Source organism: Saccopteryx leptura, chromosome 3 (assembly GCF_036850995.1).
Source record: "Saccopteryx leptura isolate mSacLep1 chromosome 3, mSacLep1_pri_phased_curated, whole genome shotgun sequence".
Lineage (NCBI taxonomy): Eukaryota > Metazoa > Chordata > Mammalia > Chiroptera > Emballonuridae > Saccopteryx > Saccopteryx leptura.
In genome coordinates, this window is record NC_089505.1 from 248748701 (window position 1) to 248764330 (window position 15630).

The window sequence follows — 15630 nt, forward strand, 5'->3', positions numbered from 1 at the left end:
TGTGCCCTGACTGGGAATCAAACCCGGGACTTCCACACACCAGGCTGACACTCTACTGGTGAGCTAACCGGCCAGGGCTAAGGTATAACAGTTGTGTCTACTTTTATAGCATTGCTGTATTTTATTAGTTTTTTTAAACTTCTCAGTGAGCTATCTGGTACATGTTAAGTGCTTACAAAAAAAATAAATATCCACCTGCCACATACAGATACACATCCAACGCTCTGGAGAATGTCTGTTAGAATTTATACATGAGGTCTCTAGAGGGAGAACTGGCCGACTGTCCCAGTTCCTCAGAACTCTTTTCCTACATATTCTTGGTCAAGAAAGGTAAGATTCTGAACAATCTAGATTCATAACCACTTACTACAGAAGGAAGAGGGAGGGGAGGCACCGTGCCATCTTCGCTGGTTCTAGACACGCACATTCGTCCTGTCAGGTGGAGAGAAACTTGGAGGTAGTCTCTCCGATTGTGTGTGTGTGTGTGCATGAGCGTGTGCCTGGGTGTGCGAACCACAGACACACTCTTCAAATGTTAAGCCTCATATGAATTAAAGTAAATGACTCTTGTTCTTTCTGAGTTAGAAGTGAGAGGCACTGAGTTCATCTCACACAATTTTCTCCTGCCCTAGAACCCCCCCCCCCCCCCTGCAGTCATTGAAGAATCTAATCCTTTCCTTTTACAGTGAAGAAGGCTCTGGAAAGTTCAGGACTTGTCAGGGTCACACGGGATCAATGAATAGACCAGGATTACCCTCCAGAATTCCTAAACCCCACACTAGGGCCCTTCCTAGTATCGCTAGGTAGCAGCCTGATGTTGGTGTGGACCTCGGCTGTGTTTGTCCATTCACTCAACGATCATTTACCTGCATACCGGGCGCTCCACTCGGTTTAAGGGGACTGTGGGGGGGGGCGGGGCAGCCTTCATCCTTCCTCGCAAGTCGCTTTCAGTCTTTTGGGAAGTGAGTCATTAAAAAAATATATTCACACATAAAATAATTTAATTAAACTCGCGAGGAGGAAAGCAGTGGGAGATGCAGGGTCCACGGTGGCCTGAAGTTAATTTCTGCGTCCACCTCCGTCCCACAACCATTCAACAACCACAGAAAAATAACCACTACTAGCGGCTGAGACCTTGAGGCCATCCCGACGTAGGCAAATGTGTAGAATCCTCTTGTTTGTGTTGCTGGGGGGAACACTTGGGTGGTGTAGTCCCCGCCCATTCCCCCCCCCCAAAAAACACCATTTTTGGTTTCGTCTGTGTTGGACACAGGTGCCTAGGGCAGGAAGCCTTGTGGCAGAGAGGTCCTAGGGAAATCCGTTGGGCTTTCTAAGGTTCATCACTATTCATTCCCCTGCTGTTCGGGGCACACGGGGAGTCAGTTCGGGGACTCGGGACCTTTATGAGCCGCTGGCACGAAGCCATCTCGCCGCTCTTGTACCCCTGTGCCTCCCTGGGGAAGAAGGGAGGTGGGGGACATTGTGCCCCCACAGGCTCTTGCTGGCGGCTCCCTCGCCAACCGTCCAAGGTCACCTGATACTTCCTTCATGCTGCCGGTCACTGACCGCCCCACCACCCACCCGGGAAGATGGCTAAGAGAAGTTGGGGTGCCCTCGCCCTTCTCTGGGGTCCCGCCAATAAACAACCGTCCCTTTGTTGACGTGGAGGAATGCCCACACGTGGAGAGATGTTGATAAAAATTTATTGGAGCCCAGCTGATGACATGCCAGGCAACAGGACCCCCGCAGACGGAGACAGAGGCTTCCTGAATGCTAGCTCGCAGTCTTCCGTGCGTTTGGAGTCAGGGAGGGCGCGCAGGAAAGGCCGAGGAGGTGGGGAAAGCGGAGTGAGGAGGCCATGGCAGGAGAGCTCATAAGACTGTGAGCTCTCTGGAGGGCGTGTTTGCTTGAGGGGTCTGCAAGGGAGTGCTTCAAAGGCCTGTTAACCTGGAGGAGCCCAGAGAGTGGACAGAGCTTGCTGAAGGCAAAAATAACCCTTTCGCTGAAGAAGTGAGGTACAGGCCCGGGGCATGACTGCCCACCCAGACCTGCCCGGGGCAGCATTGATGATCAGACCACTCACTCTGACAGGTTCCTCTTCACAGAATTCCTCTGAAACAATTTTATAAACTGAACTTATTTGGGTGGCATTGGTTATTGACATTATATACCTAGGATTTCCGGTGCACAATTCTATAACACATCATCTGTATACCGGATGTATATTGGGGTGCTGTGTATTCACCACCCCAAGGTCAAGTCTCCTTCCATCACCATCTGTCCCCCCTGTTCCCTCTCCTACCTCCCCCCACCCCCATTCCCTCCTGCCTCTAATCCCAGACTGCTGCACCTTTTTACCTAACCCTCCTCCTTTATTTATTTATTGTTTTAATTTTAAAGAATGCACGACTTTATTCACGTGAGCTCAGCTAGGAGAGAGGAGGATTTGTCTTTTACTTCCCTTTCTGGGGTGCTGTCAGTGAGCAGGCTGCAGTTCTGTCCCTGGGGTCTCGGTGCGGACCAGTTTCGCTGTTGGACACATTGCGGACAACCTCAGCGATCCTAGCGTTGCGCGGACAGCACCCCGGGACCCAGGAGAAGCTGCCTAGGCATCCCGGACTCGGGCTCAGGGCTCAGGGCCGCTTCCTGCCTCCCGCATGCGACTGGACCGTGTGCGTGTGGCGGGGCCGACATCTCAGAGTGTTGACAGCGGGCGCTCCGGCTCACATTCCTGCTTGCGTGGCGGGGCTTTCTCTTGCCCCTGCTCTCGTGACGCTTGTGCCACTTGTCCCGGGAGATGCCCGTGGCTCGGTGTGGCGTCCACGGCTTCATTCCCAGTCCTTTTCCCGCTCTGGGAATAGACGCCGTCTAACGGTGGTGGAAGATTCAGAGGCAACGGGAGGTTCTGACCGATAACTTCTTGTTTCAGACGTTTTTCCTTATCCCTTCTCTTCCCTCGGAGTCCAGACCACATCCTGGTTCTGCTGCTGGGAGACCTGCTTGTCACTTCTTCTCCGGGAATGAGCGTGAAACCCCTCAGCTACCCTGACAGTGAGGCGCGAATGGGCTGACGTTCTCGGGGTTCCGTTCCCAACAGATTCTTCCCCGCAAACAGAACATGGGAGCGTGGGGGGGGGGGGGGTGAGGATCCCGTTTTGCCAAAAGGTGGACCGTTCTATAAATAGCTGGACTTGCTAGGAAACAAACAAAAAATAAAACAGAAAGATCTTAATAGTGAACTTCTGGCAGCATGCGAAGACTAGCTAACAATGTCTCAAAAAAGAACGCCTCATGATTAAAAGACGGGTGCTGTAGTGTGAGGGAAAGTGAAGAGAAGGACTGAGAGGTAGACCGGGTGGGACGAGTCCAGCAGGGAGCCCCGCAAACGTGGTGAACACATGGGTGTGAGCTCAGCTCGAGGACTTTGAAAAAAAAAAAAAAGGGGCCTGAGCCGTTGTGGAGGACACCGGGTTCGATTCCCGGCCAGGGCACATCAGGAGAAGCGCCCATTTGCTTCTGCCACCCGCTCCGCCGCGCTTTCCTCTCTGTCTCTCTCTTCCCCTCCCGCAGCCGAGGCTCCATTGGAGCAAAGATTGCCCGGGCCGCTGGGGATGGTTCCTTGGCCTCTGCCCCAGGCGCTAGAGTGGCTCTGGTCGCAATATGGTGACGCCCCGGAGGGGCAGAGCATTGCCCCCTGGTGGGCAGAGCATCGCCCCTGGTGGGCGTGCCGGGTGGATCCCGGTCGGGCGCATGCGGGAGTCTGTCTGACTGTCTCTCCCTGTTTCCAGCTCTGAAAATATGAAAAAAAAAAAAAAAAAAAAAAAGAAGTTTCAAAAGAGTCAATGATGCTGGAATCATCGTTTATTCATTTGGAAAAAAGAAAAAGTTGCAACCCTTCTGCTACCAGTAGGACACAAATATAAATTCCGGACAGATTACAGGCTTAAAAAGTCAAAAGGCAAAGCCTTAAAAATGTTCCAAAGGGAATCTTAGGAACTTATTTACAACAGGCAGAGAAGAGTCAACATCGAAAAGATGAGATTTTGACTATGTTAAGATGAAAGATGCCGTAAACAGAGCAGAGTTATACGCTGCATACCAGAGGAGATATCTTATAATGTTAATAACCAAGAAATAATTTATGTCAAGCGTCAATAGTGAAGAAAACAATAAGAAAAATGACCCAATGGGAAAATAAACAAAGTGTAGTTCATGAAAAGCCAAAGCCAACGACCCATCAATGTATCAAGAGACGGATTTCCTCAACGATATTATTCACGGCAGCCTCACTGAAATTATAATGAGACACCACTTCATGCCCAGCTTGGCGAGAATCCAGACGTCCTCTGGTCACGTCCCCCGTGAGCGAGCGTGCGGGGAAGAGGGAGATGTCTAGGCTTCGCCTGGGAGGGTGGCAGCTGGCGTGGATAATTCAGGAAATAACTTGATAATACCTAGTAAATTTGAAAGTGTATTTTGTTGAGAAGTTTCTTCTTCACCCTTCTAAGTTCTCCCAGCTCGTTCCATCAAATTGCCATGAGACAGATCAGCAGGAGAAGAGCAACTGAAAACGAGGTAACGTCCTGTATTGTGGGGGAGACCCGGAACCCGGACTCCCCGAGGAGGCTGAAGTCGCCGCCCGCCCCTCATCCTCAGCGAGAGACAAAACAGATGCTGGCGTTGGGGAGGATGAGTTATGAAGGTTCCCGGGGAGGCGCAGTGAACAGGGGCAAGGTGGTTGTGCAGATTTGAGTCTTGGGGTCCCAGCCTTCTCCGCTGATGAGCGTTTCTAAAGGTAGGGCATCTCCCTCCGTCTGGGGGGGGGGGGGGGGCGTGGGAGGGGGAGGCACCCTCCGAAGTGGATGTTTTCTTTACAAACACAGTGTCCCCTTTACAAAGGGGAACTCCTACTTGGTTTCCAGAGCTGCTCCCATGTCGCTGTTTGCCAAAAAAATAAAATAAAATAACCAGCCAAAAATGACCCTACGCCAGGAGACATACGGGGGGGGGGGGGTGTTTCCCTGACACGTGACACACGTGCAGCGCTGGGGGAGGTGTGACGGTGTCAGTCCCTGTCCTGAAAAGACATGCTCTTGCTTATGTGTCCCGGGAGCACGAGTAGGAATCCCGTCTCCGCCTCGGCGTCACGGAGTAAGGGACACAGCCGGCCGCCTGCCCGGGAAAGGTGTCGGGCCGACAGACCACGGGCTGGGCGTGCAAATGTACACAGAGGAAAAGCAAGAGGCGAGCGTGGCCTGAATTCACAGGAATAACCCTCACGCGCGTAATGAGGGGAAAACGCAAATCACAAAATAACGTGTTCGGTACGAGGCCAGTTTTCTACATTTTAAAAAAATACACAGAACAGCCGTGTATGCTGGACTGCAGACATGGGCATGAGCATTGGGGAGGGGTAAGGGTTGGCCACCCCAAACTGTGCCTTTGGGGATATTGGTTATTGTCAGCTGGTTACTTTAAGAAATAAAAGTCAAGAGGAGTCCTTCACCTCCCCTTCCTGCCCGCGGGAATTCAGGTAGGGAGAGCTCTGAAGGAAGGGACCTGCCACCGTGCCCTTCTCGGGGCCAGACGGGGGGTGGGGGGACCTGTAGAGCCCCTCCCCTCGTGTCCCACCGGTTCTGCTGGCCCAGCAAGGCTGTGTACCCGGTATCTGCTCCTGTCCTGAGCCTGTGAACTGCCCTCCTTCGCTGTGAAGTTCTGACCACACCTGCCCCTCCTCTGAGCTCAGACAGCCTCTAGACCCCACTGCGGGCCCAGTTCTCGTGGAACCCCCATGTGCACGTACGCAGTAGACCTGGTTATGATCTCCTGTTCATGGTTTCTTGCCACGAACCAGTGCAGCTGCTAATTCCAGGTCCTGAGTGGGAACGATGGATGGGATGGGGAGGCCTCTGCAATGCTGATGGCAAGAACAGAGCCATCGCTCCACACTGGCTTCTTGCTTTATTTATAGGGCAAAGTGAGGCCATTAGCAAATCAAAGAGATCTCTGATCACATGTCCAAGGCAACTCAAGAATTCTACTACGTGCAGAAAACCCCCACCATACATAACATCTTAACTTCATAGGACAAAGGATAAAAGAAACTTGCCTCCAGTCTTTCTGAGGGACCTGGCGGGCAGGATGAGTATAAACAATCCATAAGCTAAATAGCCTTTAGCAACTTCACAGAACAAGTGAGGTGGGGGGTTGGCGGACTGTCAGCTGACTGCCAGCTCCCCACACCTCTGCCCCCCAGAAATCTGCACCGCAAAGACCCTGTTGGCTTGCGGTCCCCAACAGTTTGCAAAGACCCTGTTGGCTTGCGGTCCCCAACAGTTTCTGTTGACCCGATGATCAGATCACCCAGAAGAACTGATGAGGGTAGAAGTAAAATTACTTTTCTTCCCCAACGTAGTGAAGTTACCAACCATCCATGAGGCTGCCACACATGGAGCATCACATTCTGAGATTTCTGTGGAGTCTCCTTCCCGAGAAAAGGTTTGTCCTGAGAGCTCCCCCCCCCAGGTTCTGCAGAGAGGGGGGGAGGGGGAGGGGGAGAGCCTGTGGGCCTGAAGTGTGAATGAAGCTATAATGTTTGATTTCTTTGCAAGCCCAAAGCCATTTGATGCAAATATAAAAAAAATTAACATCTCGAATCTGAACAGTGAATAAATTGGCATATTTATTTTCACAAAAGTTTAATAGCACTTAGCATAAGCCAGACCATGATTTGGGCCCGGAACATACCTTAAGTCAATTAATCATTGTTAACTTTTTATATGCTTGAAATACTTCACATTTAAACTATTCTGTTCATATGTTTAATATCCTGAAGGTTAGAGCTAACATGACTTTCCAAAAGGGGCCGGACTTTGAGGGTGGGGAGAAGAGAGGACTGTTGTTATTTTCTATTCCTCTCTAGTTCAGAGTTGTTACAACTAGCTTACATTTCTTTGTCGTTTAAATACAGCAAACACCAATGTGATCAGCACGACAATAAGTATGTTTGAGCGTCTGCACGTGAAATGGGGGATAAGGAACACATGTCTCAGAAGAAACCAGGGGAAGGAGGGACGGGGCCAGACCCTGTTGTTTGACAGCGTGGCACCGCCGATGGGGACGGGAAGGCACCTCGGTGACCACGGGGCATCCTGGGTGACGTGCCAGTGCGGAGAGGTCCGGTCTCATAGAAGGTCCACTTGCCATGGGCACTGTGTTCCCGGTTGGAAAGAAAGGAGGGCGGGTCCTAGGGGCAGAAGGTGGTCTGGCAAGACAGGGGGGCTTAGACATTTCTCCAGGGCGAGTGGGGGAGAAGCAAGTCGGTGCAGCCACCTTCGGTGCCCGGCAGCCTGGAGCAGGTGCCATGGGGACGGCCGCGGGGGACCCCGGTTCCACTGCACGGCTAGACTGTCCCTCCCCGCAGGACTCCTCAGAGGTGACATGTTCCTCAGAGGGGAGACCTGACAAGTCTTTATTCCCAGCCCCGGCGTGAGGGTGCTCGGACTCCCACGGGGCCAGCGTGAAGGGAGCCCCCTGAGAAGGGAACCTGTGAGCCTCACCCCCCGACGCCGGGTGTGAGCACGGCTCAGGCGTCCTGGTCTCAAGGAGGCGACCTTCATCAGCGCGGTAATTAGCTCCGCTCCGGTCTCCTGTCGGAATGACAGCAGTGGCCCCAGATGAGTGCGTCCTCCTGTCCACGCCAGGGGTGTTCCTCTGATAAAAGCAGGCCCTGATCCAGGCGGTGTGCTCAGACTCTCAAGCTGTACACTCTGAGTCATTTTAATTCAAGTGATTCTCTCCAGGGTCTCTCAGAAACTGGATTAGCCCTTGTTGATGACTCTGAGGCCGTCCTGCTGTGTGTGCACGACTGTCAGCCTGCCTGCCCAGGCCTGGCACTCTCCTCTCCTCTCCTCTCATCCCCTCCCCTCCCCTGCCCTCATCCTCCCCCTCTCCTCCCTCTCCTCCCCTCCCCTCTCCTCTCCTCCCCTCCTCTCCCCTCCCCTCTCCTCCCCTCTCCTCCCTCTCCTCCCTCCCCTCTCCCCTCCCCTCCCTCCCTCTCCACCCCTCCCTCCCTCTCCTCCCCCCCTCTCCTGCCCCTCCCTCCCCTCCCTCTCCTCCCCTCACTCGCTCCGCTCCCCTCCTCTCCCCTCTCCTCTCGCTCCCCTGCCCCTCCCCTCTCCTCTCTCCCCTCCCCTCCCTCTCCTCTCCTCCCCTCCCCTCTCCCCTCCCCTCTCCCTCCCCTCTCCTCCCTCTCCTCCCTCGCCCTCTCTCCTCCCCTCTCCTCCCTCTCCTCCCCTCCCCTCTCCTCCCCTCCCCTCCCCTCTCCTCTCCTCCCCTCCTCTCCCCTCTCCTCATCCTCACCTCCTCTCCTCTCCTCCCCTCCCCTCTCCTCCCTCCCCTCCCCTCCCCTCTCCTCCCCTCACTTCCCCTCCCCTCCCCTCCCCTCCCTCCCCTCTCCTCTCCTCCCCTCCTCTCCCCTCCCCTCCTCTCCTCTCCTCCCCTCCTCTCCCCTCCCCTCCCCTCACTTTCCCCTCCCGCCTCCCCCTGCCCTCCCCCTCTCCCTCCTTCCCGCCCCGCCCCCCCCTTCCTCCCTCCCCTCCCTCCCCCCTCTTCTCTCCTCCCCTCCCCTCTCTCTCTCCCTCTCCTCCCCTCCCCTCCCCCTCTCCTCTCCTCCCTCCCTCCCCTCACCCTCTCCACTCACCCCTCCCCTCACCCTCCCCTCTCCCTCCCCTCACTTCCCCTCCGCTCCCTCAGCCCCCTTCCCTCTCTCATTCCCCTTCCCCTCCCCTCCCCTCCCCTCCCCCTCCTCCCCTCCTCTTCCCTCACTTCTTCTCCCCTCCCCTCTCCTCCCCTCACTTCCCCTCCGCTCCCCTCCCCTCTCCTCTCCTCCCCTCCTCTCACCTCCCCTCTCCTCTCCTCTCCTACCCTCCCTTCTCCTCCCATCCCCTGCCTTCCCCTCCCCTCCCCTCCCCTCTCCTCTCCTCCCCTCCCCTTGCCTCCCCTCTCCTGCCCTCCTCTCACCTCCCCTCTCCTCCCTCCCCTCCCCTCTCCTCTCTTCCCCTGACAGATCCTGCTCAGGTTAGGGGTCCTCTCTTCCTCGCGTTGCTCAGGAGCCTGTGTGGCCGGCTGGCCTGAGCACAGCGCTGCCCAGTGTCTGTAGACCCGGGGCCCACAGGCATCCTTGGCACACTCCAGCCCCAGCGGGGAAGCACACACCCACAGGTGGTATTCCTTAGGTGCATCAGCTGTTACTGGGAGAACCCCTGGACGGGACAGGAGTCAGGAGGGCAAAGACAATTGTCTTTCTGTGTCTGGTTCTGGCTCAGGAATCAGTGGAGGGTGACAGTGCGTTCCAGCAGAATGAGGGGGACAGAGGCCTGCTGGGTGGTCCTGCCCAGGGACGGAGTGGGGTTCCCCCGGGAGCAGAGTGGGTTCCCCGCTTTCCAGAGCCTGGTCTCCACATGGAGGGGCCGGGTGACTTCTCGCAGCCCCTGACCTCGGGGTGACTTCCCTGACGCATCGCCCCCCCCGGCTCCGGGACGTTCCCGACCAGCAGCCTGTACTTCTTTTCCTCCGGCTCTGGGACGTTCCCGACCAGCAGCCTGTCCTTCTCTCCCTCTGGCTCCGGGACGTTCCCGACCAGCGGCCTGTGCTTCTCTTCCTCCGGCTCCGGGACGTTCCCGACCAGCAGCCTGTGCTTCTCTTCCTCTGGCTCCAGGACGTTCCCGACCAGCGGCCTGTGCTCCTCTTCCTCCGGCTCCGGTTCAGTGTGGCGAGAGGCTCGGCACGGGTGTCGTGCGAGCTTGTGCCGGCGGGGCCCAGCGGGTGAGGTCTGGGCGCCATCCTCCCTTTTCTGAGAGTTTCCTCAGCAGCTTCCACCCCTGGCTCCTGCTCTACACACCACCACGTGCTCAGTGTCCACGCAGGAGTGTGCCACCTCCTGTGGACTGAGTCCGTGGAACTCGAGAGAGGCGCCCTGAGCCAGGGGAGTTTGCCCGCGAGGATGGGCAAAGGCCCTGGATTCCCAATGGCGTCCTCCTTCTGTAAGCCAGTGTGTCCGGGGCTCCTCCCAGGTCCTGCTGGCTGACCAGCCGGGACCGTCAGGGGCAACGTGGGTGAGGGAATTTCTGGGCGCTGCCGTGCAGCAGGTTGACGGGTCAAGGTGTCTGGTTGCCCATCGCAGGGTGTTCAGAGCCCAGAGTCCGTCCTGGGATCCTTCAGGAGTTCCCTGGGTTCTAGGGCTCCTCCTTGGAGACGGGACCATGAGGGAATCTCGCCGGCAACGCTGGGAAGCTAGGGCTGGCTGATGCTGGACGGCCTGTCCCTCAGGCACAGAGGGTCGCTCTGCAGTGTCACTCCCCGGCTGAGGGACAATCTCACACATTCCAGGTGCTGCCTAAGAAATTTGGGGACAACTTGTTTTTCTCATTCCAATCTGGGAGATTTTCTAAGAATTCAAAACACAAGTTTTTCCGCTTCTCATCAAAAAATGCATATGGTGTTAGCGGATAGACTTCGATCCCAGACAACCTGGAAATCCAGGGTCACTCTTCTGGTCTCTCTCCCTCTCAGGAGATCTCCTTGACCCTCAGTCGTGTCCAGGGTCACTCTTCTGGTCTCTCTCCCTCTCGGGAGCGTCTCCTTGACCCTCAGGTCGTGTCCAGGGTCACTCTTCTGGTCTCTCTCCCTCTCAGGAGATCTCCTTGACCCTCAGTCATGTCCAGGGTAATTCTTCTCTGGTCTCTCTCCCTCTTGGGAGATCTCCTTGACCCTCAGTCGTGTCCAGGGTCACTCTTCTGGTCTCTGTCCCTCTCAGGGGCATCTCCATGACCCTCAGTCGTGTCCAGGGTCACTCTTCTGGTCTCTCTCCCTCTCGGGAGCGTCTCCTTGACCCTCAGTCATGTCCAGGGTCACTCTTCTGGTCTCTCTCCCTCTCAGGAGATCTCCTTGACCCTCAGTCGTGTCCAGGGTCACTCTTCTGGTCTCGCTCCCTCTCGGGAGCGTCTCCTTGACCCTCAGTCGTGTCCAGGGTCATTCTTCTGGTCTCTCCTCTCCCTCTCGGGAGTGTCTCCTTGACCCTCAGTCGTGTCCAGGGTCACTCTTCTGGTCTCTCTCCCTCTCAGGAGCATCTCCTTGACCCTCAGTCGTGTCCAGGGTCACTCTTCTGGTCTCTCTCCCTCTCAGGAGATCTCCTTGACCCTCAGTTGTGTCCAGGGGTCACTCTCTGGTCTCTCTCCCTCTCAGGAGCATCTCCTTGACCCTCAGTCGTGTCCAGGGTCACTCTTCTGGTCTATCTCCCTCTCAGGAGATCTCCTTGACCCTCAGTCGTGTCCAGGGTCACTCTTCTGGTCTCGCTCCCTCTCGGGAGCGTCTCCTTGACCCTCAGTCGTGTCCAGGGTCACTCTTCTGGTCTCTCTCCCTCTCGGGAGCATCGTCCTTGACCCTCAGTCGTGTCCAGGGTCACTCTTCTGGTCTCTGTCCCTCTCAGGGGCATCTCTTGACCCGCAGTCGTGTCCAGGGTCACTCTTCTGGTCTGTCTCCCTCTCAGGAGCGTCTCCTTGACCCTCAGTCATGCTTGCTCTTTACTGCACTTTGTGAGTCACCTCCATGCAGCCATCGCCTTGGTGCCGGGAACTCCATCTCCTCCCGGAACTCACCCCTTTCCTGACTGACCCCTGCTCGATAATCACCTTCCTGCCAGCACACCTCGGGCCCTGTGTTCACCCATCCCCACCGACTCCACCTCGGCGTCATGTCTGAAACCCAGGAACAAGCAAATTCCAACTCACCCCTTCCTTCTCCTGACCCCAGCTTCCGTCCGACGCCCTGTCCTTCCCTGGGGACGTTGGTTTATCCTCGGACAGCACATTGACACGCACAGTGAGCTGTCCCTCACACCTGTCAGAGTGGCTCTCTTCAGCAAACCGACGACCAAGGGAGGAGGTGGAGAAAAGGGAGCCCTCCTGCACTGCTGGTGGGAAGGCAGACTGGTGCAGCCGCTGTGGAGAACAGTACGGCATTACCTCAAAGAATTAAAAATGGACCTGCCTTGTGACCCAGCCATCCCACTTCTGGGACTGTATCTAAAGAACCCCGAAGCACAGATTCAGAAGACTACGCATGCACCCATCTGGTGTTCACGTCAGCGCTGTTGACAACAGCCAATATGTAGAACAGGGGTCCCCAAACTTTTTACACAGGGGGCCAGTTCACTGTCCCTCAGACCATTGGAGGGCAGGACTATAAAAAAAAAACTATGAACAAATCCCTATGCACACTGCACATATCTTATTTTAAAGTAAAAAAACAAAATGGGAACAAATAAACATTTAAAATAAAGAACAGGTAAATTTAAATCAACAAACTGACCAGTATTTCAATGGGAACTATGCTCCTCTCACTGACCACCAATGAAAGAGGTGCCCCTTCTGGAAGTGCGGCAGGGCCGGATAAATGGCCTCAGGGGGCCGCATGTGGCCCGCGGGCCGTAGTTTGGGGACCCCTAATGTAGAATCAGCCCAGGAGCCCATCAGCGATGCGTGGACAGAGGGGCTGTGGCACATTCACGCACTGGAGTAGCACTGAGCCGTCACGGCAGGGCTGAACCTGGAACTCTTGCTGAGTGAGAAGCACCAGACAGAGAAAGACAAGCACCGTATCGTTTTGATGGAGGGAGACTTGACCTTGCCGGGGTGGGGGGTGGTGAACACACAGTGCGATAAGCAGATGGTCTATTATATAGAGAGTTGTGTTCCTGAAACTTTATTAACCAATGTCACCCCAATAAATTCAGTTAAACATTTTTTTCTTAAAGTGTGAACTACCTCTCAGACAGTGTCATCTATCTGTGTCTGCTCTCTTCCCGAGGGTAGAAAGCCTGTCAGTCTCGTTTCGTATTCCCCGCCCTTTCCCGGAGCCCCCAGGGAGGGTTTAAGAAAACAGAAGGCAAGAGAGCGTGAATGAACACATGGCTCCTTGTGGAGTGGACACAGAGCCACCAGCCTTTTCCTCCTGGGCTGGTGGCTTGGTGCCGGGTCTGAGCTGTTGACATGGTATTTCTGAGCGCGCTCTCTCCCCAGTACTCAGCCTGGCCGGGGAAACGGCCGACTTCGGGACAGCGGACTTCCACTTCAGGAGGGCCGCTGGGAATGCTCACAGACCTTTCAGGGGGAAACAGCTGACTTCTGGGATGGCCGTGGGGGGTGCTCACAGGCCTTTGGGGGGGGGACAGCTGACTTCTGGGATGGCCGCGGGGGATGCTCACAGACCTTTGGGGGGGGGACAGCTGACTTTGGGGATGGCCGCGGGGGATGCTCACAGAACTTTCCGGAGTTGCGCTTTCCCAGCTGCCTGCTGATGGATCGGGAGCTAATTCCCAAACTGTTTTCAAGCCAACCTGGTAAGTACATAATGTCTACTCAGGCGACACGAAGCCATTTGGCGTTATTTCAACAGAGGAATAAAAAAGGAAGAGAAGAGGAGGAAGAAACAGGGCGGTCTGCGGCCACACGTGTGCTGAGAAGGGTGGCTCGTTGCCCTGCGGGCGGTGCCTCTGCCCGTCTCCTGACAGGAGCCCCGGAACGGCGCAGGCAGACGAGCTCCGTGTCACCTTCTCCTCATTCTCTCCGCCCGCCGTCCCCCCTGCAGATCTGAGTGACGTGTGGTCGCACGGGCTGAGCTGGAGCCGGCCAGGACGGGCAGAGGCGATGAGGCTCTGCGGAGAGAGCAAATGCACTTTAGTCCTCTCCCAGGAACACAGGTCAGGCTACAAGAAGGACGCTTTTTTTTATTTTATTATTTTTTCTTTGGTCAAGCAAGTGGGAGATTTACCAGTGAGAAATGCTTGCGGAAGTTAATTTCTCGAATGCGTTTTTTTTTTTTTTTTTTCTATAATTCATAAACAGGAAAGACCGAGACACGATATCCTTATCTTCTGTTGGTAATGGGTTTCAAAGACGGTTCTCTCTTCAAACCCACCCTCTGGTTGGTAGGAGGCGTTCACCTCGCTTAGGCACCCGAGTGGGACAGGTGAGAACGGAGAATCGCTCACTGACGGCGTCCCGGGTGCTGAAGAGGCTCCGGCCGCCCCTTCCCTGCGTCCAGGTCTCACTCAGGGAGAACGCGGCCTGGACAACGGGTCTCTGCTGTTCTTAGCGAGCCCCGTCCTGCAGCAGCGGTCACTCCCTGAGACCACAGGCTGCCCCTCGAGCTTCAGGCATCCTCACGAACACGCCCTCATTCACTCACACACACACACACGTTCTTTATCGTGGGTCCAACCACAGTAGAGAACTGTTAAGACACAGTTGGTGGGGTTCTGGCTGACGCGTCCCTCTGGTGTGAGAGAATTGCGTGTTTCCTGTCAGAGTTGGCCCAGCTTGAAAGTGTCCGTCAGAGTTCTGAGCTCCTACATAGCAAGGACCCCGTCGGGCATCCTCTGATTAGCATCCGGGACGGTGGCACCGGAAGGGAGAGAGAAGTGGGGTGGGGTGGTCGTAGCAGAGGTTGGCACTTGTCTTATGTCGCTGGAATTTCCTTAAGAACATAAGATACAGAAGGAACAGAATTTAGATATTTAGGGGTCATAGCTAAAGGACCAGAATTCAGATATTTAGGGGTCATGGCTAAAGGACCAGAAGGTGCTGCTATTGTCTAGCAGAGGTCATTTCACTGTTTTGGAGGGAGGGCCTTGTATTTGAGAAGAGACAGGTCCACGGAATGCAACTCGGGCCTGACCAGGCGGTGGCGCAGTGGACAGAGCATCGGCCTGGGATGCTGAGGACCCAGGTTCAAGACCCATAGATTGTTGGCTTGTGTGCAGGCTTTTCCGGCTTGTGCCACGGTCACTGGCTTGAGCAAGGGGTCACTTGCTCTGCTGGAGCCCCCAGTCAAGGCACATATGAGGAAGCAATCAATCAACAACTAAGGAGCCTCAACTGCGAGTTGATGCTTCTCATCTTACTCTCCCTTCCTGTCTGTCTATCTCTCTCGCCCCCCCCCCAAAAAAAAATGCAATTCAGGACCCGAAGCTCATAAAACCCCTTTCCCAAATACAATTTGTATTTTTTTCTCCCAGTGAAGCACTCCAAATTTCTTTTAAGTGGCAAAATTTAATTCTTAGGTATTTAATTGTCATTACTAATTTGTGAATCATGATTGCTCATTACCAACAAGTTGAATCTGTCTAATTCGTCAAAGAGTCTACAGCTCTGTTCCTGGAAGAGTGTGTGTGTGTGTGAGAGAGAGAGGGAGGGAGAGAGAGAGAGAGAGAGAGGAGAGTGACTAACACGTGACCAGACGGCACGCGCTGAGGTCACTGAGTGCGGGTCTGCAGGCCTGTGTGCAGACAGGCTATGAAATTGCACAGACTGTAAACATCTCCGGTTGATTAAATGGAACTGGAACTACATTTTCTCGTTCCTATTGAAAGCGGCTTAATATTAAAAAGCTCATCTTTTCCGAGATAAAGTTCATTAACACGATGATTACTCATTTGGCTGGTATAACGATACTGCAGCTTAATCACCGGAACGCCACTTCCCGTGCTTGGCGGGAGACCATAGGAACGTGTGGAGGACGCTCTGGCTGCTGGTGTGACCGGGGAGGACCTTCTCCTCACCCCGCCCCTCG